At 38.3% G+C, this 26,881-nt stretch overlaps 1 protein-coding gene across 1 annotated transcript in view; it reads left to right on the top strand.

The window, feature by feature from the left end:
* Positions 1-938: 938 nt before the first annotated feature.
* EHF (ETS homologous factor) overlaps positions 939-26,881 on the top strand; it is a 71,099-nt gene continuing 45,156 nt past the window's right edge. Inside the window, exon 1 of the mRNA XM_042477192.1 lies at positions 939-1,227. The gene's annotated coding sequence lies outside the window, so the exon portion shown is untranslated. The remainder of the gene's footprint in view (positions 1,228-26,881) is intronic.

Raw genomic sequence — 26,881 nt, forward strand, 5'->3', positions numbered from 1 at the left:
GTATTCTTCTGATTTATCCAGACAGGTGGATGAGCTGAGCAGGGAGGGCTAACTTACAGCTTGCTCACAACTGATTCCTTCCTTTTTATTTAATGAAACTCAAGGCCATCTGGGTATGCCACTTACTTCTCTTTTCTCTTTTATGGTGATAAAGGCACAGCAAGTGTTAAATGCACTTTCAGAGCACCATTTGTGTACAGCTATTTGGGGACACATGCATGATGTTTTCCCATATGTGTTTAAGTTGTATACTGGATACCTTTTAAATAAAAAGGGCAAACTATTTGTCCTAGTGTCATAACCGGACTTCACAAACTAGCTTAACCTTACCCTGAACAAATAGTATTTGCTAAAATCCAAAAGGCAGCATACACCTCACAACAACCTGAGCACATGCATTCTGGTTGCCCCTTTGAGCACTGATTGCCACATTCATGGTCACTCCTTCTCCAGGTATGCAGTTTTTGGTTTCTGCCAAGTTTTTTCTTCACTATGCTCTGTAGGTATTTGCACAAAAATAATACTTGGAAAGGATAGCTCCCTAATATGGCGGATTCTGTGCAGTCTAAAAGGTAAATGAATACCACTGGAGAAGAAAGATAATCCTTCAGCACTGGAATATTAGCTTGAATTTGCTGCCAGTGTAAATCTATTCCATAAACTTTATTTTCTGTTTTCTTCCCCTGTTTCTGCTGTCCAAGCAGATTTAGCTATATAAAATGATGGACACATTTTCAGAGTCTGCTTCTAATTACATTTTGTGATCTACCTCAAATAACCTGTCTTTGAGGTGTGGAGGAGAAGAGGTGGTCTTAAAAAAACATGTACAGAGAAGCCAATACCTCATCCATTAACAAGGCTTTTTTCCCTTTTGTTCTCGGGACACAAGTGTAACCTGGTTAGACTTGTTTTGTTTGTACGCCAAGGTGTGAGTTGGCTGGCTGTATGCAAATGTTTGTAATCCCTGCGGAGTTTTTTTTAAAAGTTTAATTTTAGAAGATCCAATCAGAATAACAGGAAGTGACCTAAGGAATTCCACAATTGGCCAGCTACACATTCTAAAAAATGTTTTAAAAATTAATATCACATCCACTTACCTTCACTGCTGCAAGGTTTTTTAAAGTGATAGTCTGCCACCTATGTTTACTTAATATCAGACATAGCCTGATCAGTCTTTTCGCTGTTGCAGCTAAAGGATTTCCCCAACAGACCCAGCAGCTAAATGAGGTAAGGGCTTTTGACTTGGCATGCTAGGCACTTCACTTTCAAGGAATACTTCTGCTTCTTCTGTCCTTTTATGCAAGGGATAAAAGCTGCAGTCCCACAAGTATGGACTAGGCTTGGACATAATGATGAAGTCACTCTCTTGCTTTGAAACTTTTGATCAAAGACGGTTGAAAAATGCTCATTAAATGATTTATGCACAGCAGCAGCACAAATCCAATTGAAAGCAGTAGGCTTAAAGGAACCTTACCTGTGTGCATGATGATAGCCACTGATTCAGCCAGAGGATGCTTGTTTCAAGGTATCCTTCTGGTGGTGGTGGTGGTGTGTATGTGTGTGTGAGTATATAGTTTTATTGTATAATCTTAACATTACAAGCTGAATATTGTATAGTTAAAAAATGGACAAATGGTCAATGTTGTTTCTTTCAAACAAATTTTAATTCTATTTCAGGCAACTCATTTTTTAATATATTTTAATTCTTCTTTGAGCAACCACTTTTTGCTCATGCTAACAAGTTTATACTGAATAGCTCCTGATATTTTGAGCATTTCTTTCAAATAATGTTTACAGATTAACACTGACATATGAGCACTGTGGTGTTGAAAATGATACTGGCATTCATCATTGCCAAATGAATCAATTGCGTTGCTGGTTGTAGGAGTCACTGAATGTTTCCCTAAGTCCTAACATGGTTACCTGTCAGTTCCAAAGTGGGCTACTAGGTCCAAAGTCAAGATTGGTCTACAGTGTTTATTGTTGCTGTTACCTAGTTGCTATCACAGTTCAGGGTTCTTACTATCTGACTAGTGTTTCTAGGATTCTCACACTGGGTTGGTTCTGAATAATCAGAATGCTAAGGATCCAAGTGATCTGTCTCAGTTTATCACTCATTTCTTAAGGCAAATTCCACTTTCCCCTTGGCAGTTGTACTTTCAGATTCACAACTGGATTATCATTGAGTAAGTTTCAGAAATTTGAAAACAAATTAAAAACAGTTAGGGGCTTCAGAATATTCCCTCTCTCTATATATATCTGCACTTGTTTTATTAGTTTTCATGGATGTTTAGTTTGAATATCTTCACAACAGTGAAGACTATGGTATTTGAAACAGTAGTATTTTCTATACTCCCTTGCCATGTTTTCACAGTAAACTCCACAAATTAAGGTGTGTATTCAGTACAGTGAATAAACACCTCAGTCTATTTAACAATTACATGCATAGCTTTATTCTTACTTTTATGCTTTAGTTATCTGGAATATGATGAATATACTAAAGATAACCTCTGTGTGTATAATCTACATATATACAGCCAGATAGTATTTTAAATTGAGCCATTCATTTTAAGTTTAATATTAACCAGTCTTGCCAGTCTGATCATTTATATTGAGAGTTAAAAATAGACTTGTATCGAGGAACATAATGAAAGGAATATATATTCTTGATGTGGAAAATAAATTCAATGTAATAAAATGGATTTGGTGGTGATAATCAAGTTGATGGTAATGTATTTATTTTTTAATTGCAAAAAGAAAAAACCAACAGTTTGTGCAGATATAAACATTGTACAACTTTTTAAAAACTTCAAAGAATTCCTCATATTTTCCATTTATTTTCCCTCTGATTTTAATTTGGTTGTTGCTGTGTGCCTTCAAGTCTTTTCTGACTTACAGCAACCCTAATGTGACCCTATCATGGGGTTTTTTTTGGCAAAATTTCTTCAGATGTGGTTTGCCGTTGACATCCTTTGAGGATGAGCGTGGGTGACTTGGCTGAACAGCGATTCAAATCCTGGTCTCCACAATTGTAGTTCAACTCTCAAACCACAACACCATGCTTTTAATTATCTTAAATAATTTTGGGCATGATCCTATATCCTGAAAGTAAGCTGTACTGAATATACTTGCATTAATTTTTGAATAAATGCAGTAGGATTGTGGAGAAGACAGGAATAAACCAAAACAAGTGGCTGTTTTATTTTATTTTATTTTATTTCTTTGAAGTCATAAAAACTTCTATTTGCTTGCTGTTATTGTTACATTCTCTTATGATATCCTTTTGTTTTGGCTTTTCTCCTGTCACACGGCAATGTACACAGCTCTCCTTTTTCTTCTCTCATTTTGCTCCAGAGGTCCAATATAATTGTACAAAAAACAGAAGTTCACATATTGTATGTAATATGTGGAAATGGTGTTTATCACTTCAAACACAGTTCTCCACTTATGCTGTGAACCTACGCTATAATTTTAAGAGCCCGGTGGATTTTTCTAGAAGCATATACACAAGACGAAGATAAAGAAAAACTGGATAACTTAGTTTATGAAGGTATTATTGAGATCTAAATTATGCCTAGACAAAGGAATAAATCAAAGTTTCTTTTGGTGGTTTTCTTTTTTTGTAAATAACCATATTTAAATGTGTATCGTGCTTTGTTTGAATTAGGTTTAGAAAGACCATCCTGCTATTATACCATTTTCATCAGTGATTTCTTGATGACAGTTGCTTCCCTGTGTTGAGATTTCATACTATAGGGTAGTGTGTGAATGTTATAACTGCATGGATAAAGGTTATTATGCTGGTGTATTCCAGTAAATTGCTGAACTGTTGAAGGAACCGGGGTAATCTGTTAGGAAAGTCCTACTTACTTTTCTAGTTCCACATGATCATAATTTTCCAGAGCCTTGAAAGTTCTCTTTAGGAAAAATGAATATAATGACATGTCATGTCTCATCTTATGAATAGCTTTAGTATGTCATCCTCCTCTGAAATAACTTATCAGTTGTGTACATAAGTGAGAAGAAATGTGCATTTAGGGTTTCCACATTAAAATGCAATGCCTTACTCCTGAAACCACACTGGAGGATCCCATGTGTGAACAGAGACATACTCAGTTAAAAGGGTTTAGGATGAAAATAAGGAAGCAAATCTCATTGAACTCAGGGATTTCCCTCTTTCTCTTGGGTCAGCAAATTTATGATCATGTTCAACAAGTGCGCCCACTGATATAAGCTTAAGTTTATCAAAACAAATGTGATAGATAGATAGATAGATAGATAGATAGATAGATAGATGATAGATAGATAGTAGTGGTGGTGAATGCTACTTATCAGTGCTTTCTTGTAGACATGGGGCAATCACACAGAAATGTGGTTGTAAGAATTTTCCTATTCATCGTAACTCTGAGTGAGCTCTATATGAACATCCTTTTACATATTCTTCTCTATCTGGTTTACAGGAAAGCTGCATCGAGCTCAGAATCTGATCAGATATAAATCAACATTATTGTAAAAGTAATTGTATCTCTAGGTCCCAGAACATAGCCAGTTTGTTCAGTCAGCTTTTAAAGGCAGAAAGTAAACAACATTAAGAAAATTAGATATCATACAGTACATGTCAACAGTACTAATAATAGCTTCGCTGCTAAAGATAATTCTTTACAAATGAAAGCTCCCTGCTTAAATGGACACAGCCTCCTTGAAGGTACATTCCTTAATTATCCGTGTGCCTTCTCTGAATGTATTTGCTTGATTGTATAAATTATTTAGAAAATGTCAGTAAGCATCGGTTCTTTTTTGTTTGTACTCCCCCATCTCAGTACTAATTAAGATGATGTATTCCATTCTTTGTGCAAATCTTTCTACTTTGACTGCACCAATGAAATGGGCACAATCACGAGTCAGAAAGAGTTATTATACAGTAGTCACCTTTTCATGTTTGGGTGAGGTTTGTATTTTTCCTCTGTGGCATTCCTCAGGAAAAGGGTGGCACCTGAAGACCTGAGGGCCCCCAGCAATGACCTCAAGGGAAGAGAGCTACCATGTTGACATTTCATCCATGGGAAAACCTGTAATTGCAGAGCACCTTTGGAGATTGAAAGGGACGTGTAATGTGCCAACCTTCTCATTTGGACTCGATAGCTGAGGTCTCATTTATCTACTAGAGTATGCTGTGAGGAAAATAAATGTAATTAAAGGTATAATCCTCTGTAAATTGGGCATACTTACTACTCTAATTCACTTGGCAACCCTTGTTTATCATGTCACTTCACGTTGATTTAGACAGCATTTCTATTTGTCTGAATTTCTCATTGTCTAAATGTTTTCATTAACTAGGAAAATGGATTTGAACAGAAAATGTAAAAATCATTAATAATCCAATTACAGTCAATAGGTAAAATACTCGTGTTAGGGAATGATGTGTCGTCTATTTAAGTATTTACTAGAGAAAGGACGAAGTAGTCTGGCATAGTTATAATAAAACAAAGATTGCCTCCTTAAAATAGAAACTAGATAAAAGAAGTGAAACCTGAACTGTTGCTGTTGGGATTTCTACTGTACTACTGTATATATTATAGTATTAGTCTCATAATGAGGTTATTCCAGAATTAATCCCCAGACTTTGCTCAGAATGCAGCATACTTGAATTACATGTCCTCTTGTCTCTTGTAATAAACAGGAAATACTTTACTGAAAACAAAGGGTACATCCACACTGCTTGAAAAATTCCAGATTTTGTTCCTGTTCTTCTGATTTTATACTGGGTTAACATAAACCAGCCTAGGGAGCTGGTATAAAAAGTCTCTGGTTGTACTAGGAGCTGATTAAAAATATTCTGGTATGAACAAAATTTATGTGGATCTCCAAAATGAAACTGGAAAGAAAAGGGACACTATCTGGCCTCTTTGATTAGTCTGGATGCACCCAAAATCTGTTAATGAATGGAGGAATTAAACGTTTCCCAAACTATGCTATTATAAAAGTAGCTTTTCCACAGAACTAATACTGAGATATCATTTATTTCCTCATTTGGAGATTATTATGAACTTTAAGGGATACTTTTAATATGACTACAGAAAGACTACAATGCTTTTTAAAGATATCAGTCTGCTCCTTGGGTCCAATTTTTGGGAGAATCAATCAATCAATGAAATAAATAAATAAATAAATTGTCTGCTCTGCTCTACTGGCAACCAATCTACAAAAGCATTGGTGGTTCCTGTCTAATAGATCCAATAGGAGAAATACAGGTAATGGTGCAGGGTTACATCTGACCTTTTTAGCAGAAGAGTAATCAGCAGTAAAAGGACTACTTCCCATATTCAACAACAAAACCTAAATTCATCCAAAATATTATGGAAAAAGTTATAGCAGAAAACTGATTGAAAATTTCAGCTATGTACAGTGTAACAGAAAGAAAGAGGACAAACAGTACTTAGGCCTATGTTAGTTCCAACTAGAGTAAACCTATTAAAATGAATGTTAATAATCTCATATATAAATCCTTTTCTTCAGTGGATTTACTCAGTTTAGATTTAGTCCTTTATGTTTATCATTAACATTGCTAGCAGTGACTCGGACAGTTTCTTGTATGTTTTTGAGACATTAGTTATGGTAAGCAGTATACAGGGCCTAAATACCCTAAATGCGCCAGAGCCTGTCTGATCTTGGAAACTAAGAAGGCTCAGCCCTGGTTGGTACTTAGATTATGAAACTGCCAATGAATACCAAGTGCTGTAAGATATATTACAGGGACAATAATTGGGAAACCAGCTCTGAATATTCCTTGTCTTTTTGAAATTCATGAGTTGCCATAAATTGACAAGTGACTTAAAGGCACATAAACATATGTACAAGTATTAGACAAACTGATTAAATAACAACAAAAACAATATTAGCCCAATAACTAGAGGTCTTTAGCCAGTTCCAAAATAGAGGTAAAAACATAAATTTAAATAATATATCATGAGATCTTCTTCCTCATCTTCTTGTGTGCCTTCAAGTCATTTCTGGCTTATGGCGATCCTAAGGTGATCCTATTACAGGTTTTGATTTGTTCAGAGAGGTTTTGCCTTTGCCTTCCTCTGAAGCTGAGAGAGTGTGACTTGCGCAAGGTCACCCAGTGGGTTTCCATGTGGGGATTTGAACCCTGGTCTCCATAATCATGGATGAGTGGGGATTTAAACCTTAGTCTCCAGAGTTATATTTTGGATCATAAGATCTAATGATGATGATGATGATATGCCATCTTTTTCTCCAATCGGGACAGAAAGCAGCTTGCAACAATGAAAAAGACATACCAGTAATTAAAAACCCACAAGATAAAAAAATTTAAACAAGATTAAACAATAAAATTAAATTAAAACCAGATTAAAACATAAATAATTAAACACACTCACTTCAGCACAACAATTAACAGTATCCAGCCAATTGTGTAAAATGGGCCTTATACAGTTAAATGCCTGTTGGAATAGAAAAGTCTTTGTTTGTGAAAAGAAAGTAACAAGGGTGAGTCTAACATCCCTGGGAAGGAAGTTCCAGAGCCTTGGAGCAGCCAGTTAGAAGGCCCTCTTCAGTATTGCTACTGGATGTACCTGTGAGGATGGTGGGACAGAAAGAAGGGCCCCCCTAGCAAATCTCAAAGCACAGACTGGCTCATAAGGGACAATACGGCCCTCCAAATAATCTGGACCTTAGCTATATAGAAGTTTAAAGGTTGTAACCAGAAGTATGAAGTGTTCCTGGAAACAAACTGGCAGCCAGTGGAGCTGTTACAATAAGGGAGTTGTATGATGACGTGGTGGCTCAAGTGGTTAAGGCACTGACTCTGTTGATTGCAAGATCAGCAGGTTGGCAGTTTGAGGCCTGGGTGCTGAATGATAGGGTGAGCTCCCATCACTAGTCCCAGCTTCTGCCAACCTAGCAGTTCAAAAGCATGCAAATGCAAGTAGATAAATAGGTACCACTCCGGTGGGAAGGTAAACAGTGTTCTGTGCAATCATGCTGGCCACACGATCACATAATAGTCTCTGACAACACTGGCTTTTTGGCTTATTAATGGAGTTGAGCACTGCTCCATATGTTCGGACAAGACTTGACAACCTTGTCAACAGGGAATACCTTTACCTTTGTGGTCTTTGTAGCCAACCCCATTTATCAATGTAGTTGCATCTCTCTGGACCAGTTGAAGTTTCTAAACCCTCATCAAAGACAGACCCAAGTAGAGTGCATTACAGTAATCCAACCAGTTTCACTACTGAAATATGGGCTTCTGGTTGAATCCAGAAGCACACCCAAGCTGCAAACCTGAATCTTCAGGGGCAGTATGACTCCATTCAGCAGATGCTGAATCCATGTGCCTTTTGACTAACCAGGAGCACCTTTGTCTTGTTTGCATTATGTTTCAATTTGTTTGTCCTCATCCATTCCATTACTGATGACAGACACTGGTTTAATGAACACCTTCCTTGACTTGTGGTGGAAAGGAATAGCAGAGTTGGGTGTCATTCACATACTGATGGCACTGATGGCACTGAACCCCAGAACTCCAGGCAATCTCTTCTAATGGATTTATGTGTATGTTAAATAGGATGGGGGGACAGAAGCAAATCCTGAGGGACCCTACAGGCAAATAGTCAAGAGTTTGAACAGGAGTCCCTTAGCACCACCACTTGCGTTTGTCCCTCCAGGAATGAACAAAGCGATGGTAAAGCAATGCCCTAAGTCCCATCCTAGCAAGACAAGGCAGAAGGATACTATGGTTGATGGTACTGAAAGCCACCAGGAGATCCAGCAGAATTAACAAGGACACACTCCTCCATCTAGCTCCCAGTATAGGTCATCCACCAAGGTGACTAAAGCCATCTCTGTCCCACAACGAAGCCTGAAACCAGACTGAAATGGATCCAGATAATCTGTTTCATCCAGAAACCCCAGAAGCTAAGAGGCCACCACACACCCCAGGACTTTGCCTAAAAATGGAATGTTAGAGACTGGCTGATAATTATCCAGAATGGTGAGATCCAGGAATACTTTTTTTAGTAACAGTTTTATAAAGGCTTCCTTTAGGCAAGATGGAACTCTGTCTTGTTTTAGCAAGGCTTTGACCTTCATAAACTTTAATACTTCTGCATGCAACCAGTCCTCTTCTGAAAATTAAGGTATTTTAGGCCCGGGACAGACCGCCCAAAAGGGTGGCCTGCCGGTGGCCTATTTTCTTCCGGTGTCCCCCCAGAATAAAAAGAACCTGGAAAAACTGGGTTCTTTTTCCATTGGCAGGCGGACGTCATGAGTGTGCCAATGGCGCACTCGTGACATAAGCGACACGCAGCTACATGTTTATGCTGCGTGTAGCTTACATCAAAATGGCAACACCTGTGTACACGGGTTGCCGCCATTAGTCCACTGCCATGCCGTGGTAGGGTTAGGGACCATTCAGTTGGTGCGTGGTCCCTAAACCTAGAAGTGGTGGCAGCACAGTGCTTTGGGACCATCTGTCCCACGCCTTAGAAAGAGCAGATTAGGGTTAAGTAGGTTTTGGTAATCCAAAATCTTCTCATCTCTTATCTACTTACCCCAGCATCTTTGAGATGTAAACTGATACCTTTGGGATATTTTCACCTCTTTTCTTCCTACCCTCTTAATCTCTCACTTCCAAAATGTAAAACTAGTTTAGTTCCATGTTAACTTAGCAGACTTCCTATATCTAATGGCATTCTTACAATAAAGCCTTAGTTTGTTTCTTTAGCCATTGGTGTTTTTGCTCCTAATTCAGAATTGCTAGCTGCACTACACAAACACTCACATTTTTCTGCAGCTGAGATGCATGAATGCATCTGTTAGATGTTAATAAGGTGCATCAATCTGAGCAACATGACTCATTTGTGCATTCTGTCATCCCACATCTCATAAAGATTTGAACCCACAATCTCTCTTGCTTTTGTTGAAATGGTAGCACTCAGATCATTCAGTGACACTGATGAGTAGTTCAGGAAAAACAGGTATGTCTTTGCTCAACATATAAAAATATGTCACAAGTATAATGATGGAGAATATCTCCTTTGGCTTTTAGAGAGGATTAAATCAGTCCTTCATATCAATGCATATCAGTTTGCACAATAGCTAAAACAGATCCACCATATTTTTTAGTGTTACAAGCAGGTGGCTTTGCAACCATATGAGGTCATCTCTCATGACTAAATAGGAAGGCCAATATCTAGAGTTACAGAACATCAGCTGTTTCATATACTCAAGAGAGTTGTAGGGTGCATTTCTGAAATAGTAGCTCCCTGTGCCATATGGCAGGCCGCTTCTGAAATGGAAGGGAGCTCTGCCAAGTGGATGGTAATCTGATATGGAGTCTGCTGTTCAAAGGGGAGGAAAGGAGGTGGGAATATGCCACTTCCATAGGATTGCCAGGTGAAAAACAGGACAGCATTCCTGTACCTTTAACACTTGGGTAGAAATGGGAATTTCATTGGGTGTTACTTGTCATGTACACTCCATGTGTTGAAATTCCCTGTCCTGCACAATCATTAAAGGTACAAGAGCTCTGTCCTGTTTTTCATCTGGCAACCCTACACTGCCATGAACAAATTTTGGCAGCAGTACCTCTTGGGGTCTTCCCTAAGTACAGTACACAAATCTTCACCAAATCTGAAAGTCGTAGTTTCATTGGAGGCTAAATCCAATATCCAGTGGGATAGTTCTGCTCATAAAGCTGCTTCTGTTAGCAGGGCAGTGAGGAAGGTTATTTTCTTCCCCCACCAAAGTGGTTTTAGGAGGTCTTCAGGGAGGATTGGAGAGAAAGGGAAGAAAGTTCTGTTGGAGCAAAGCATTCAGTAATGTGGTATTGGATGTAGAGATCCTAACCATCTTAACATAACTGGAATCTGTTAATGAGTCAAGAGCCATGAAGCTAATTCTAGCAGAGGTTGCAACATGAATTTAATATACAATAAGTCCAGGTAATTAGGCTCTCTCTTTAAGAGGCTGGGTGCATGCAAACCACTAAATATCAACAGTAAAACATACACTCAACCCTATTGCCAGGAAAATGTGCATTTAGAATAGAAAGATGTTATTAAGAGAGGAGCAATCTTATTAATGAACAAAAGAAAATATAGAACATTATCATTTGAGTTGGGTTTTTATCTTTACAGTAGTAATAATAAGCATAAGACAAAAAGAGTAATAGAAACAATTTTAAGAAATAGAATATGACCAAAAAAAAAAAAAAAAGAGTTTAAAACTTTGCTTAATTTGCCAGGTTCGATAATGATTTCTAAATTCTGATCATGAAGTCAGAAGGCATCCTCAGATTCTGTTGGAGCTGGAGCACATGGAGAATAACTAGGGTTCCCAGATGTCAAGGCCCAGATTTTCTTCTCAAGTTCTTGGGGAAAAGTTGAAGAATCTCAGAGTGAGAGTGATATCTTGAAAAGTGTGTCATTGCATAGACTTGTTGTTTTCATTTGAATGATATACTCTGCGTAGACAACCAGTGTGACATAGTTGTTTGAGTGTTGGACCACAACTCTAGAGATAAGGTTTGAGTCCCAGCTCAGCCCTGAAACCCACCAAGTCATATGCTCTCAGCCTCAGGGGAAGACAAGGGCAAGGGCAACCCTTTTCTGAATAAATCTTGCCAAGAAAACCCTATGATAGTTTTGCCTTAGGGTCACCATAAGTAAAAAATGACTTGAAGGCACACAACAACAATAAACTCTGTGTAACTGTGGTTCACAATTTACCATTCTCCTGGTGGTGCAGTGGTTAAATGCCAGTACTACAGCCAAAATGTTGTGAGTTTGATTCCAGAGGGCTCCAGGTTGACTCAGGCTTCCATCCATTCATAGTTCACGAAAATGAGTACCCAGCTTGTTGGGAGCAATTGACTTACAGATTGTAAATTGCTTAGAGATTGCTGAGTTCACTATTAAGTAGTATAGAAATGTAATGCTATTGCTATTAATAAAATCACCCTTGTAACATCACTAGGGTCTGCCCTCTGTGACATCATAGGCAGCCATTGCTAGGTCTCAGGTTTTGGTCCTGGTATCTCAAGAATAGTCCTGGGATACTCATGACAGGAGAATAATAAATAACATCTGATAGCATTATCCCTCCATTGTCTGCTACTACAAATGAATATTTTGTTCCTGATCTCTGTAGGGCGGGGATTCTGTAAATTGGTAAAATTTACCTTTCATTCCCCATGATGTGGGCCAGTGGGAAGCATATGAGTCACAATTACTTAGAAGCTGGAAGGTGGGGAGCCATACTTCTTACAGGAAATATAAGCCCATTAGTGAGTAAGACTGGTTTCTCAGTAGGCAGAGTAACAGACTGATCTGGATAAACATTAATCTCTCTCTGGGAACGATTGTCCTCCAGCAGTGAACAAAGGAATCTTTGTCATTTATGATAGTCATACAGATACTGGGAATGAGTTGCATTTCTCCCTGGATGATCTTTGCTTTCCTGTGTTTTTTATAGGATTGCCAGGTAAAAAGAAGGACAGGGCTCCTGTACCTTTAACAGTTGCATCGAATAGAGAATTTCAGCAGGTGCTTGTCATGCAAGCCCCACCTGATGAAATTACCTGTTCTGCAGAATCATTAAAGTAACTGGAGCCCTGTCCTATTTTTCACCTGGCAACTCCAGTTCCTGGAGAGATATAACCTTATGTAAAACTCAGCTTTTCTGCTATTATAATCTTGCATTTACATGAGTCAAAAACACCTTTCTTATAAAACTGTCTTTAAGTGAGTGACTAAATTACAAGACAGTGTAATTACCCTCTCATGTTATATAAAGACATATAAAAATCAGCTGAGATGTTGTGGTTAGATGATCTTGTGCACCCAACATAATTATCTCACAATTTTTAATGGTTTTAAATAGTATTTATTATTACAAAACTGTATAAAAGATCCATATTCATTTTTTTCATCTTTCTTGTGCAACTTAGGGAAAAAATGTAATACATATAAAGTAGCTGACTATATGGAGATGGGCATGCTGACACAATTCCAAAACTTGATCCATATTTTACTGCAGTCTTGAGATATTTTACTTCAGTTTGCAGTTTTGATCGCCTCGAGTATCTGTAAGATGGAGCGTTATTTGGCACAGTCACCTAGTAATGCTATTTAAAGCTGCTGTTCCTTCTTCTACTTCTTCCTCCTCTTCTTCCTTCTTCTCCTTTCTCTCTCTTTCTCTCTCCATCCCTTTACAAACACACCCATTAAAATGCCCTGTCTCTATATAAGGATGGGACCTGTTTAAGTGTGGCACACAGATGCCTGAGTTCCTTTCTCTAAAAGGTTTGCTTGGCTCTGTGTGTGACTTTTTTCAAGCAAAGTGGAAAGTGTATCTTATGTTTTATTCTATAGACATATTTTTGTTGGATTTATGTTTAGTTACTGTATGCTACCTTAGATCCCATATTGGAAGAAAGGTGGGATATGAAAACATACATACATGTTATTATTTTGTGATTTTAATATGTATGCTGTATTTTATTATTTTTATCCCTATTAAGTCACTTTGGGGGCCAATTTGATAAAATGCCAGGTACACATTTAATTTTAAATAAATAAATAAATACAATTTATTTTATAAATTATTGAAAAACTCTTAAATAAAATTTTTAAAATCCTTTTGCCCTGTTAAAGTATGTGTAGTACAGTGGGTTCTCAGTATATGCTCGAGTTTGGTTCCAGGTTCCCTGAGGATACCAAAACCTGTGGATGCTCAAGTCCTACTAAATACAGTGGGGTAGTAAAATGGCACCCCTTATATAAAATAGTAAAAAATCAAGGTTTGCTTTTTGGATTTTTTTTTGGGGTGAATATTTTCAAACTGTGAATGGCTGAATTCATGAATACAGAATTCATGGATATGGAGGGCTGACTGTAATTGTGTTTGAATGCAATGAATGTTTAACAGTGTTTATAGATAATACCTTAGGTCAGACAGGGACTTATTTGTTGATACAGGAATGAACACATTTTATCCCCTGTTAATCTGTTTTACCCTCTCTTTTTAATAAGTAATATATTTTTTAATTTTTTAAACTGTTTTAAATTATTGTTTTAATTGGATTGTTGTGAAATGCTTTCAAAAATTTTATACTACAGATTGTTTAAACTTTTGCTTTAACTAACATAGTCAGCAACTTTTGGCTATTTATTGAGGAAAAGCAGATTATAAATCAAACCAATCAATAAATAGTAATCTATTAAGAATCACAATAATTCTGAAAAAAAAACCCTAAGAAAAATAAAGTTTGTTGTTGATATACCTAAGCAACAAAAGAAAAGCAGTTTATGGATAAGCATAAGTAAAGAAAACTTTTATTTTAAAAAAGCTTATTCTAGCTGCTAAGGGAGTGTATTGGATGTATTTAATAGGGATTCTAATGCCTATTAAATAGTTATTCTGGTTCAATAAATAGTTAAAATTCACTCTAAATAAACAATCTGAATCTAGTGTACTCTGTTTCTTTCCTGGCCTATAACTCCAAATCTTGGAAGAATCTTTTCTGGCGTTGTATTCCAAAAAAATTAAAAATAAAATTCTAAGGTCTCAACAGAAAGAAAATTGATTGTAGAAGTGAATGGGGTTTTGCTGATTCCATTCCACATTGTTCTGTGCTTTGCTTTGCCTTGTCTTAACTTTTACTCTGCTTTATGTTGAGGTTTGTAAAATTGCAGTTTGATTTTATGCCATTTTATGCTTGGTCTTAAGCTGCAATGAGTGTGTATCTTCTAGTACAGCCTTAAGTAAGTTTGTTAAGAAGTAATGCACTTTGATTTCAGAATGACTTATTCCCATGTAAATTTACGTACTGTAGGTCTGAGCCTTAATCATGGTGTAGGACAGATGAAGTTAATCCCAGCTTTCAGTTCCTTCTGTACATTCTTGCGTTTCAGCATCCCTTCTTCCTTGGCAACCATCTTTGGTATCATGGGCACTTTACAGAGCGCCCAAACAGGGTGCTCTGCCAGTACCCATGTTTGCTGCGCCAGGGAACTGCAGAGGACAAACCGCGTGATTCCCTGGCACATCAAAAAGAATCCACAAAAAGCAGGTTCTTTTTGTGGTGCGGTTATGACGCTGCAACATCAAAATGGTGGCGCCCATGTGTATAGGGCGCCGCCATTTTGATGTACCCAGTATGTCCTAGGGGTGAGGCCTGATTGGATGCTGTGTCCTCGGCCAACCCCTAGGACGTACTGGGGGCGTGGCAAAGGCCTGTGTAGAATGGGTCAGGGTAACATCAAATATCCTGTTCAGTCCTGAAGTCCTCCAGGTGCACTGAGGGCAGTCATTTTGGTTCCAGTCTTGATCAGCAGCCTAGCTACTTCAATTCCAATGAAGTCAAACCAGCTCTGTGTATTTATTTATTTATTTATTTTTTGCCTAAGAACATCCTGTGAAATTCATGGGATTGCCATAAATTGGCAGGTTTATTAAAGGGATCACACACACACATATCAATTTAAACAGTTAAGTCCCACTGGCCTTTCCCTTGTCTTTTCCCCCTCAGGGTTATTATCAGGAAGAATTGCTCTTCTGAATTCTATGAAAGAAGAGCAAGATACAAATATAACTAAAATATATTCTAGTACACTGTGCCAGCAGGCATTTTAGGATTAATCAGCCAATGGAATGTGTAACTGCCATTAGGATGGAAAGCTTCACACTGTTTAGTGCACTTCCTTTACAATGGTACATTGTTCCTAAGGATTTGATTGCTGGATTTTGCTGTAGTGCTGCTTGGCACACTGAATTTTGCCAACAGTGCAAAGACGTTTTCTGTAATTTATAACATGTCGAATGAGAGCATGTGAGGGTTGGTAGTATGAGAGCTGGTTATAACTGCAAACCTACACCAATGCCTGAAGCAACTATTGAAAAAGCCCTTTTAACATTACACAATCATAGCACTATGATTCCTTTTTAACAGACATGGCAATACCCTATAGAATCCTGTTTTGTTTTGTTTTAGTTTGGTGAGGCACTAGCGGTCTCTGACTGAGAAATCTAAACCTCTCTAAATCTCACCTCTCAGAATTCTATAGGATGGAACCACAGTTACTAAAGTGGAATCACAGCACAATAACCATATAGTGTGAAAGATCCTAAAGTCAGGGTCAAAGCCTGCCAATGCCGCCACACCACCGCTACCTTCTCCTAAGCATGTTTCTCAAATTTTGTTGGCTTCCTTAGACACCGCTCACAACATGCATTCAGCTCTCTTCCACATCTTCACTTTGGTACAGGAGTAGGAATCATGAGGCCCTCTGGATGTTGTTGAACTCCAAGTTACAGCAACGTTTTCCTGCCTACCCAATGATGAGGAATGCTAGGAGCTGCAATCTAAGAATATCAGGAGGGTCTCAATAGTTAGGGAGGGTTTTCAGTCAGACAGTCCACAGCCAGCCAATATTTTATGTCACATGCCTGAAACCTTTTACTAATTGGAAAACAGAATTTCCAGTAAATGTGCTTGGCCTGTGTTTTAGTTCAGCGTATCAGTCACAATTTCTCAGTCACTGTGAACTTCCCTAAAGTGCTGCTTCACCTCCCATTATCTTTTCCCCAATATATTACTCCATCTCTCAAACAAAATCTGAATTACCACTTTTTCTCACTCTTCCTCTCATTCCCACACTGGGAATTAAGGGAAGCTAACAAATGCAATCCAAGGCATGGTACAGACCGCCAAATGCAGCGTACTCCCGGCAATACTAGGGTTAGGGACAGCACACCAACCACACGGTCCCTAACCCTAGAATGGAGTGGTGGCATAACAATGGTGGCATCCCATGTTCATGGGTGCCACCATTGTGACATGAGTGCCTTGCGGCGTCTGTATGCGCTGCACATCACTTATGTCACAAATGCACCATTGGTGCACTCGTGACGTCCACCCTGAGGCACAAAAAGAACCCATTTTTTCTGGGTTCTTTTTACTCTGGAGGGAAGCCATGTGGTTTGGCAGCTGTGGCTTTCCTCTGGAGGGAATTAGTCCGCTAGCAGTCCCCCTCTTTGGGGCAGTCTGTACCACGCCCAAGTCATGTTAACTCAGAGGCAGGTCCAACTGAATTCACTGGAGGTTACCCCCAGTATTGCAAGCAAAGATAACAACGTAGTTCAGCAAGTGATATATCCTACAAATAATTTCACTTTCACTATTTTCTTCCATTGTCTTTCTTGTGATGTTGTTGTTTAAAGGTTGTAAAACAAAAGATAAAATTCAAAACAGGCTTTCCCACAAATCCTTCACAACTAAAACTCTGATTCTGTCTATACATTTCCTATGTCCTAATCTGCTGCTTGGGTTCTGGTAAATGGAAAAGTACGATATCAAATACAGTCATATCGGATTGTTCATCTTCTTTAAACAGGGCTGTAAGGCAACTCAGTCCAGTTGCTAGCAAGCAGGAGGAAGGCGATGCTATCCGTTGTTGTTCTAAAAAATATATAAAACCTAGTAAATTCCTATGAAAATGTGATGGAAAAGCTCTCTTTTCAAACTAGCTAAGGCCACAAAGTAGATCCATTTCTCTGCTTTTGTTTTTCAAATAGCTAAGCAATCCAGGTTTGGTCTGAGCTGTTATTGGACTTAAGCAGCAGGTGCAAAATAATTATATATGTATATGTATATGTGTGTGTGTGTGTGTGTGTGTGTGTGTGTGTGTGTAAAAAAATATAAAACGGCCATGCTGCCAACTCGAATGAAAGGTAGGCTTATTACCTTTTGGAAGGTACTGTGAAGATAACAGAAACCCATGCCAACAGCTGAATTAACAGCTTTATTTACGGTGGTTTTTACTTTGACAACCTGTTTCCAGTTTTCTGACATATAAATGCTCCATTGTATTATTGAATCCGGTCTGATTTTAATAAGCTTCCATACAACGCTGGATGGGGAGCTATTTTGAGTCCAAGCAATGCGTGGGGGAGGGCATTCAGGCAATTCTGATGACAAATGAAATCTTTTCTTGTCAGAGGAGAAACTGTTAACTTTGCATTCATGGGGCTATAGCCAGAGGAAATTGGCTCACCTCTGAACTGAAATCAAGGCCAGAAGTCAGTCATGATTGTGTTTGTATGTGTGCGCCTGTCAAATTATGGTGACCCCGTGAATTTTGTAGGTTTTTTTTAAGGCAATGAGTTTCAAAAAGTGGTTTTGCCAGTTCCTTCCTATAATTTTGGCCCCACGTGGTGTGTACCAGGCCTCAATCAGACCAGTGCACCACCTTTTAATTTCCAAACTATTCAAGTCTTTGTTCATTGTACAAATGGCATCACATCAACTTTGGCCTCAAGTACCTGCAAGGATCTGTCTCTGATGTGACCTTGCTCATTTGAGTAACTCACTTACATGAATCATTTTTTTACTCTATAACTGATTAGGTGCTTAGATTATCCAACTGGTTCCTGGTGAGCTTAACTACATTTGAAGTACTTATAAAATTTAGTATTTTTCAAATGATAAATATTAGATCAGAGCAATGGTTGTCAACCTTTGGTCATTAGCTAACATTTTGTAAACTGCTTAGGTATTGCTTAGCACTATAAAGAAGTGTAGAAATGTAACTGCTAGTGCTATTACTATTCAGATGTTTTGTACCTCTGCTCCCAAAGTTGACCATGCTGGCTAGGACTTCTGGGAGGGTAAATCCAAAATATCTGGAGGACCAAAGTTTGAGAACCATTTGGTTAGAAGCAAGCTAACAGGAAAGCACCGGATGAACTCTCTTGATATTATCTTTCCCCCAAGAATAATTATTAAAAATGCCAGAATGAGCTCAGGAATGAAGAATATGTCTGGGGATAAAACCCTATATTGAATAAATCTGACTTCTGAATACACATGTACAGTGGGCCCTTGATATTTGCTGGGGTTTGGTTCCAGGACCCTCTGTGGATACCAAAATCAGTGGATGCTCAACTCTCATTAAATACAGTGGCATAGTAAAATGGTGTCTCTTGCATAAAATGGCAAAATCAAGATTTGCTTTCTGAAATTGATATTTTTTTTTAAAAAAAAAAAACATTTTCAAGCCATGGATGATTGAATCTGTGGATAATGGATCTGTGGATACGGAGGGTCAGCTTTATAAGACAGCGCTCAGAAAACTTACTATGGCGACTGTGGCTCCAAGTTCCTTTTGGGGGAAAAGTGGGATATAATTCAAATAAATAAATAGCCTATAGCAGTGTTGGCTGCACAATTTTTTCCAGCTATGGTAAAGGATCAGGTTGGCAGTATTTAAGCCATTCAGACAAACTCATAGAATCTGTAGGCTGGATAGTTCCATTTGCAAAGGAAAGCAAAAGGAAATTATCCACAACATTACCTGTTGGCAGTGTAGGAGTTTTTCTTAGCAAGTACAGTGGGACCTTGTTATCCACTGGGATTTGGTTTCAGGACCCCCTGTGGATAACAAAATCTGTGGATGCTCAAGTCCCATTAAAAATAATGGCACAGCAAAATGGTGTCCCTTATATAAAATGGAAAATCAAGGTTTGCTATTTGGAATTTATACTTCTTTGGAATATTTTCAAGCCGTAGATGCTTAAATCTGTGGATAAAAAATTCGTGGATAAGGAGGGCCAACTGTAAAATGTTATGAAAGTTTATATTCAATCTAATCCACCTAAGTGCTACATAGTTCTTCAAAAACGTATCTATAAATGCATACTTTTCTTTTTAAGGTGATTTAAGCTAATGGGCATCAGTAAAGCTCCAACAGTGAATACTGCTTGTGCCTTACTTGAAGTTCATGTGTGCTTTGCTTAAGGAAATGTTCTATTTGTTCTGAGTCTATGGCAATTGATTGTGTGATGATCACAGCAATTTCTGGAACTCTGACAAAAAGAATAATCTTTCTTTCTTCACTTTTTCTACCCTTCAAAATCTCCTTTCTGCATCAAGGATGTCCCAGTGTTTTTCTGTTTTTGAGACAGAATGGGCAAAAGGGCACTCGAAGATGGCAGCTTCATAGATATATACAATGGCTTTGAAAAAGCAGCTGCTTTATTATTACTATTACTGAGACTTTAAAAAGATGCTGCTGTTGAAATAGAAGCCAGAGGTAAAAGGCACATGTATGGTGTGTGTGTGTCTGTGTAGAGGAGAACTGTTTCAGAATTTCCTTTCTTGCTTCAGTCCCCTGTCCCACACCATTCTGGCATGCTATTTTCTGCCCTCCCAGGAGTCTCTTTGGGGGTGAGACATGGGGAGGTATAGGGGAAAGGAGGAGACAGGGAGCCTATTTGCAAAACTTAAGATCCAAGCCACTGGATTTTTTATATTCATTACTATTAACTTTTAAAGGCTTTGTAAAGATTCTAACAATAATAAAGTCACGTTTGTGCTGCCAAAAAGATATTAATCTTTTCAGATGGAACAAAGTGTATGTTATTTGGAAAATTTATGTGTATTGGTAGTAATATAATGCAATTATATTCTACCCCAGTTTGCTACTTAAATGAGTTTCCAAACCCAGCTTCTTCTAATCATCTATATGTCCCTATGGTCTTCATCCATTTAGCTTTCTCATTATTTTATATCCAGCTACTGATTTCCTTCTGATTATGGATGGGTAAGAATTTCATTTCCATTTGTACTGATATTTTTTTTAACCAAATTTGCAAAATTTGTATTTGGGAATAATGAAATAATGACAGATTTTCCTTCCCCCTCCTCTTCCCCCCTCCTCAATTTGTGCCTTCAAATCAACTCCAACTTATGCAAACTCTAATGTAATGTAATTTTTTTTTGGGGGGGCAATATTTATATAGAACAGGTTTGCAAATGTCTTTCTGTTAGTCTGAAGGAGCGTGACTTGCCCAAGGTACTAAGTAGGTTTACATGTCTCAGGTGAGATTGAAACCTTGTCCTCCTGGAATCCTAACCCAATACTCAAACCACTATGGCACACCGAATCATTCCATATTAGAAGTGTGTGAAAATTTCACTTCAGTTTCATTTTGAACAAAATTTACCAAAATCAACAAAATATGAACATGGGAGGCAATGAACATGACAGATTCGCCCATCATTACATCCAATTTATGCTTCATGTGTCTGTTGTACTCACGCTCTGATTCTTTATTACAAGAATCAGATTCCTTACTGTTTTTTTAATCACTAACCAAATTTTCTTCATATTTTCCCCATAACTTTCTTATTGCTATGCATAGTCCTTGTTATTTTGTCCTGTCATCACTTGGATAGCAAGAGGTGGGGCGCAGTGGGAGGACACACTATCACAAGACTGTATAATGCTATGTGAGAATTCATTTGCACGTAGTTGTTGTGCCACATCAGGAAGAATCATGCCTTTAGAGTATTATCTGTTGGGTCTGGGAGGACATTGACATTGACTTTGACTCAATAAATCTTTCACATGATTTGCATGTGATTAAGGCGAGGCTGTCTATGCAGTTTGGAGCATATTTTCTTCTGCCATTCTTCTGACTGAATGTGTCCATTTTCAATAACTCATTTGTGAATGCTAAGCCAGTCCAGAGTAACCCAGGTGCTATTGTGATAAAAATAGACATTTAATTGCCTGAATTCTTCATAATTTAGTGATATGTATTGGTAACAGGAAGGTGAGCACAGCCCTCCTACAAGAATGTTTTGCCAATATATTTCCTTGCTGCAACTTGATAATATGTGTGCATTGTGTGCCTTAAGTCATTTTTACTTTTGGAAACCCTAAGACAAACCTATCACAGGTTTTCTAGGCAAGATTTGTTCAGAGGAGGTTTGCCATTGCCATCCTCTGAGGATGAGAGTATGTGACCTTGCCCAAAGTCACCCAGTAGGTTTAATGGCCAAGTGTGGAATTGAACCCTGGTCTCCAGAGTCGGAATCCAATGCTCAAACCACTATGCTACACTGGCTCTAAGTTGATAATATCATTACTGCTTATGAATGAGCTTGCAATGAACCACTATCCTTATCGTATAATAGAGAATATATTCCAAAAGTAAAGGAATGAATGAGAACAATGTTACTTTCTTGTTGTACTAAAGGGACAATTTCTAATCTATTGAAATAATATTCTAGCTACTTTAAAAATCTTTTATTTAAGGGCAGGTAAGAAAGATTTTCTTCCGGTTACATGTTGCCCTCTTAGGAATTCTAAGAGTTTTGTTTAAGAAAGTAACTAAAAAGTAACACAACCAATGATGGCTGCTGGTTCCCATGTTAATGGGGTGACAGATATGCCCTGGGCTTTAGAGCTGCCCAAAGTGATGAAGTATATCTTCCAAACAGGTTCAGCGCCTTGAATAGCTCCTTTAAAGTTCAGTTTGAAATCTGGAGTAGATTCACCAACTCACTGATGCCAGCCACCAAACAAGCAATGAAAAACTGTGTTGAATTACTTTAAAAACACTGTAATCATAATTAAAATATTTTTTAAAAAAACGTTATTTAGCATTGATTTATATGCTGCTTTGTTTTCATATCAGCAAATCGGTTCTAATGGGTTTCATTTCCCTCAGGAGCAAGTCTTTGGTATACTAATTGGTCTTAATTGTCCATTCAAGTCCAGGCTGCCACATTGGTCTAAAGAAGTGAGAGTTCTTGTGATAGAAATCCATTTTTAGAGCAGCTATTTGTAGCAAAAGTTTGGATCTGCACAAGAGATTTCCCATTTTAAAAAAAACCACCATGGGCATGCTTTTCTGAAATGATTCTATAGTTGAAACGTGAATTTTCTCCTTCTTTTAATTTTTGTTTTGGACTTACAGTGCAAAAGTACCACAGGGACTAACTGTGATTCACTGGTGCACTATAACTTAGTGGTGGTTTATTTTTAAGTGAATGGAAGAATGCTTTTCTTTTTTTCTTTTGTTTGTTTGTTCTGATGGAACTAGATTGAGAAAGGAACCCACTCAAGGGTAAGGATAACTTTCAGTGGATTCCTTTTTGTTGGACTGTGCAAGAGTAGACTGATTTGGTTTGAGAAACATTTTAGTGATTTGGTTGGATCAATTCAGATCCAGTTTGTACCAACAAAGGTGCTGAATCCAAACTGAAATTTTTATTTTTTCCCCAAAAATATATTTTTATAACTGCCATTGACTAGAATTGGGAAATAAAATGGCCATACTCCCCCCCCACCCAGAAATGCATGGGATTTGGAGAAAAAGAGCATGTAGATATGTTATTTAAATACAGAGGTAGCTGAAGGATTTTTGTGCTATTCCTATTTAAAGATGAGGGAAAACAGACTCAGCCTGAATCCAGAGAAAACGGAAGTACTCGTGATAGGTTCCCCTGGTCCGGGAACGGCGGTGGTTCCACCTGTCCTAAACGGGATCACGCTTCCTGTGAAGGACTCGATATGCAGTTTGGGGGTGCTCCTTGACTCGTCGCTTCACCTTACATCTCAGGTGAGTGCGACAGTCAGGAGCACCTGTTATCAGCTTCGGCTGATACGCCAGCTGCATCCCTACCTGGGCCGGAGGGACCTTGAAACGGTAGTACATGCTCTGGTAACCTTTCGTTTGGATTTCTGCAATGCACTCTACATGGGGCAGCCCTTGTATCATACCCGGAGGCTGCAATTAGTGCAGAATATGGCAGCACGACTGGTCACTGGTACAGCCAGGGCCAGTCATATAACACCGGTCCTTAAAGACCTACACTGGCTGCCTATTCGCTTCCGGGCGCAATACAAGGTGTTGGTTGTTACCTATAAAGCCCTAAATGGCTTGGGCCCAGGGTACTTAGAGGACCACCTCTCTCTGTACAATCCGCCCCGCACACTCAGATCAACCAGGCAGCAATTGCTAAGGGTTCCAGAGGCCAGATTAGTGGCCACTACCAGGAGGGCCTTTTCCATCTCGGCCCCCAGCCCTTTGAGCTCCACTCGGCCACCTCCCTTACTCAGTTTAGGAAGGGGTTAAAAACATTCCTATTTGAGCAGGCTTACCCCTGACTCTCTGACCCCTGAAGTATTCACTCCTCGCCCCCTTCATCAGCATGTTAGGCTGGTTTTTTATTGTTTTTATTGTATAAGGTTTTAATGTTATGTTTTTGCGATTTTATATTGTCATATTGTTATATTGTTATTGTTATGTGGAATGTTGGAAACCGCCTTGGTCTTAGAAAGGCGGTATACAAATAAAATTTTACTTACTTACTTACTTACTTAAAAATCTAGGATTTTAAAAATCACAATCAATCAGCACAGTCCTCAGTCCTGCCAATTTTGGTGCTTTTCCCATTGGCCAGTCCTCATAGTACTAGGGTCAGTGTACTAGATGCCCTAAGAGTGTCTGTTAGGTTGACATACTGTACTGAAAATGAAACGAAATAAAATGTTGGAAAACAAAACGATAAAATAATCAGATTTGAGGTACTGCACTGAAGGGCACATATTTAACACTTACTGGAAAAGGTGTCCCTATAATACGCATCACTTTTTCTGCCGTTGTATTGTGCTGTCTTTTTGTGTGCTGTTTGAGTCCACTGAGATATACTATGTGTAGAGAAATTAATAAAGCTTCAAATATGGTTGCTACTAAAGACAGATCTAACAGAAGGATAGGGAGAGCACCTACCTTCCCCACAATATAACTGACGATATTGCAGAGACATTTGTCCTGGACTGGATGCTAGAGCTCTCACTGAGCAAAGTTCACCTCCTTTCCTCTTTGAACCCTATCATTTTCCTGATCCAGTTAGAGACACAATGTCTCATTTTTTTATTACTGTATTATTTTAATGCAGCTTGGTGGCTAGTTCACTGTGGCTGCATTTGCACGGCAGAAATAATCCAGTTTGACACCACTTTAACTGACATGGCTTGGTGCTCTGGAAATCTGGGATTTGTAGCTTTGAGAAATATTTAGATTTCTCTGTCATAGAGCTCTAGTGCCACAACAGACTACAAATCCCAGAATTCCATAGGCTGTAGCCATAACAGTTAAAATGATGTCAAACTGCAATAATTCTGCAGAGTGGCAGATGAAACCTGAATTAGCTGATCCAGATCTGAATTTGGCAGATTTGACCACATTTGGACTCAGGAACCAAAAACAAGCCAGAGTGTCTATGTAAATTTTATTTCACAGGCATCATTTCTGTGTGGTTTGTTTCTTGCTTTGCAGCAGAGTTTGGGGGAAAACTATTTTTTTTTCAGACTGATTGATTCAATTATTTTCATCTTATATTTTAATCACACCATTTTGCAAGTAAACTGAGTGTTAAAATACAGTGCACAACTTAAAAGGTTTTAGTTTTGGAGTTGTAATTTCAGAAAATTTTCATTTGAAAGTTTGAACTGAAACTCTTACTTAGATAATAATATGATAATAATAATGTTTATTTTTAGACTGCCTCTCCCTACAATAAAAGGAAATAAAATACATGCATAACAAATCATCAGTTACACAATCCCCAACCCTCCACCAACGTGAAAGAAAAACAAATATAATTTACATAGTTTAAATAGTTATAATAACTATAAAACAATTAAAAATGGGCAATGGAGTAGAACCACGGGCAGACAGGGTTAGATCAAAGAGCATGCAAAACTGTAATACAGCATACAAGGAATCACTTTGATAAACAACAGCTGCAGTGTTGTCACCTCTTCAAAAATCCAAATTAAAAATGAAACATACAACACTCTGGTAATCTCATCCAAAATCACTGCCATTCCTCCAGGAGATATTTGAATTCTGAAAGATGAGGCACTTATGTAGTGCTGGATGTCTAGCAACAGAACAGTGGAATCCAGCACTGTGTGTGTGTAATCTACTCATCCTACTAATGCCCATAGAACAGCCCTCCAAACTTGCTACATACAGGATTTTAGGTTACAAACTTTTATGAGGTCTCTCATAACCAATGCTAAACCAGTTGGATGATATCTTTCATTACCACTGATGAAATAGTGACACTGAATAGTTTTGTACATAATCAAGACAACAGGCAATTTTATGATGCATATGTATGTTAACTATTCAGTATAATTTCACAGAATTGCAGATGTGTACCCACAGATTTCACAGACATGCATATATGTATATTAACTAAGAAATGCATATAGTATTCTGCAAAAACAGGTCAGAGTTCATAAGGCATTCCAGGTTATCATTCTTTTACATAAGATGCAATGCTACAAGGGCATCAGATATATACATAATTTCAATATATAGTCTGAAGATTATGAAGTTGAAATGTACATTTTGGTACACATATAAATGGGAATGAAAGAGCTACCTCACTAGTTGTAGTGATCACCCTATCCACTGTTTTGGGGCATCCTCTATGGCAAATTTCTTCTGTTGCTATTGAGATTGAAAGGGAACTATTTGTTGCTTCTGCCTGCAGTTCTCAGTGGAGTGTGAATTCAAAGCTGTAGCTACAGAAATGTTAAGAAACCAAACTGGGGTAGTTAGCATATACTGCTGTTCTATTCAAGAAATAAAAGATATTTATCAAATCAAATTTGAATTAAATCCTAACCTATTTTTATGAAATATAACAGAAGACTTACAAGGGCGGGTTACAGACGGGCAAAAAGGGGTGTGTTCATGACATCATGAAGGTATAGCCTTCAGATGGCCCTTACCTGAATGCCGTCATGAACATGCCGCCCGCACGCCCCAAGCGGGAAGAAGCGGCATTAAAAAGGTGTCGCTTTTCCCCGCTTCTTTTCTATATACTGCGCAACTGCGCATCTCCGTCTATAAGCTGCTGCACTGGTACGCCAGAATGTTACGCTGCTAATTTAAGTTGCCCATTTAAAAGCTCCGTGTCTGCTGCGTCGCATAATGAGTCGGGGTCCTGGAACATGCGCAGTTTGCACCGAGGCTCTAATTAGAG

The sequence above is a fragment of the Sceloporus undulatus genome, chromosome 1 (genome assembly GCF_019175285.1).
Source record: "Sceloporus undulatus isolate JIND9_A2432 ecotype Alabama chromosome 1, SceUnd_v1.1, whole genome shotgun sequence".
In the NCBI taxonomy this organism is placed as follows: domain Eukaryota; kingdom Metazoa; phylum Chordata; class Lepidosauria; order Squamata; family Phrynosomatidae; genus Sceloporus; species Sceloporus undulatus.